Source organism: Strongylocentrotus purpuratus, unplaced genomic scaffold, assembly GCF_000002235.5.
Source record: "Strongylocentrotus purpuratus isolate Spur 01 unplaced genomic scaffold, Spur_5.0 spur5_scaffold_1, whole genome shotgun sequence".
NCBI lineage: Eukaryota > Metazoa > Echinodermata > Echinoidea > Camarodonta > Strongylocentrotidae > Strongylocentrotus > Strongylocentrotus purpuratus.
This window is the reverse complement of record NW_022145594.1, coordinates 28,146,121-28,148,721: the sequence shown is the minus strand read 5'-3', so window position 1 is coordinate 28,148,721 and position 2,601 is coordinate 28,146,121.

Sequence of the window (2,601 nt, the reverse complement as noted above, 5' to 3'; positions counted from 1 at the left end):
CGCCGTCATTGTTATTTGCTAATTTTCACTTTTGTTAATATTTCACTTTCCTTGATTTTCCCCCTTTTTGTTCAACTTAACCATTTCTATTTTGTTTTCTGCCTTTTGAGAGGTTTTAAATGTGCGTGAATCTCTAGATAATTTTCATTTTTCACCTCGTTACCTTTAAATGTCGAGGTTTGCAAATATAGTTTGCTTCCAAAAATATCAGAAAACGAATTAAGAAAGAGCCAATGATGGGAAGAGAGAGGGGAATAGAGAGGGAAGAGGCAACGAGAGAGAGAGAGCGCGCGCGCGCGCGAGAGAGAGAGAGATAGATAGATGGGAATAGAGAGGAAAGGAGGCAAAGAGAGAGAGAGAGAGAGAGAAAGGGGGAATAGAGAGGGAATAAGGCAAAAAGAGATAGGGAAGGAGGCAGAGAGATAGATGGGAATAGAGAGGGAAGGTGGCAAAGAGAGAGAGGGGGAATAGAGAGGGAAGGAGGCAAAGGAAGAGAGAGGGGGAATAGAGAGTGAAGGAGGCAAAGAGATAGGGGATAAAGAGGGAAGGAGTAAATAGAGGGAGAGAGGGGGGAATAGAGAGGGAAGGAGGCAAAGGAAGAGAGAGGGGGAATAGAGAGGGAAGGAGGCAAATAGAGGGAGAGAGAGAGGGGAATAGAGAGTGAAGGAGGCAAAGATATAGGGGATAAAGAGGGACGGAGGCAAATAGAGGGAGAGAGAGGGGGAATAGAGAGTGAAGGAGGCAAAGATATAGGGGATAAAGAGGGACGGAGGCAAATAGAGGGAGAGAGAGGGGAATAGAGAGGGAAGGAGGCAGATAGAGAGAGAGAGAGAGAGAGAGAGAGAGGGGGAGAGTGAGAGTAAAAAAGAGACAGAGAAAAAAAAAAGAAGAAAAGGGTGGGCAACCGACACGTGAAAAAACAAAAACAAACAGAAGTGTAAATACTTTTATTATGACCGAGTCACACTGTCCCGAAGTTGACACCGGATGGACACAAGATTTTTTATTTAATCATGATTTAAAGATCACATGAATAAATGGTCGTATACCAATTAATATCTGCCAACAAATATATAATTTTACAAAGTTATGCTATAATTATTATTCAGATGACTACATGACATATATCTATACACGACATGATATAGAATAGTTTAACTTGTTTAAGAATTTCAACATTGCAATTTGAGTAATTAAGTAGATGGAATCATTAACTGAAATATACGATTCTATGAATGCTGTATCTATACGATACAGCCGGGCTAAAATTAAGAAACCAAATTTCATTCCAAAAGGTAGCCCCCATCACCATGAAAAATAACCCCCATGAGAAACCTGAAGGGGGCTCTTTTTGTAAATTGAAAAAGAGCCCCCTTGGAGAAAAATAATTGAGGGTTGATTGTCCATATAAACCAAACCAAAAAGTAGCTACGCCCCTAAACAATTTCTTATAATTTCATACCCTAGAATCGTTTCAAGATTTCGTCTTGCAATAATATTTTTACGGTAGCTATAGGAAACCATTTTGTAACAACAAAAGGTTATCATTAATCCATGGTTGTCTTTAATCTGTGCTCATCCAGCCATGCATGCAGTGATGAATATCTCAGATGTTCACACAAAATCTACATTACGACTGTTCCAATATTTTGGTAAGATGACACCGTGATACATTTTAAAGGAATAGTTGAGTTCTTTTTTCACACCGCATATGCATGGTTATTGCTCTTATTCTTATATATGACCTTTCTAGTGCCCTTTAAGGACCGAAAGTTGCTATGAAGGTCATTTTAGACCCCCAAATATGTGAAATTTAGCCAATACGATCCTACCAATTATTAATAATAACGACACATGGGCCGGCTGGTTGTATGTATTATAACCAACACGAAAAAGCCTACAAAAAGCCTTCAAAAAACATCGGCATTGGCTGGAATAAAACGTAAAAGGCGCTATTTCATTTTTTTCAACGGCTGGTTCAACTTCAAATAATCTAATATTTGTGGTTGTACACAAATATTAGAAATGGTTATATTGATGGATATTTCAGCCGTCTCTGAACCGACTTTGTCAAACAAAGATGATTTTGTCATTTAAATTGTATGTTCTTTCAAATTTGAAACTCAGTTTTTCATTATCTCACAACAAAAATATTTTGTGTAGCACCCTCTGCAGAACTCAACTATCCTCAATGGTTTTGAAATTATGAGTAGTAGTACTTCATGGGGGGGGGGGGTAGTAAGTAGTTACTTCTCGTGATCTGTTTACATGTATTGTATTGTATTGTTTTCATTAAAGTTCATTGATGTACATCAATATTCTGATAAATCAATTTACAATGTAATGTAATGAATCAATATTCTGTTTGGTAACATATAGGCTATATCATATCAATCAATTTACAATGCAATGTAACAAATCCACATTCTGTTTGTAAAACTATATACCGTATAAATTAATTTACAATGCAGTGTTTGTAGCAAAATAGAAGGAAAATTATATCCAGCAGAAACACTATTTGTTTCTTTTTGGAATAACATGAGGCAATGCATATAGTAATATAATGTACCATAATACATCTCGTCTTTCAATCATAAGGTC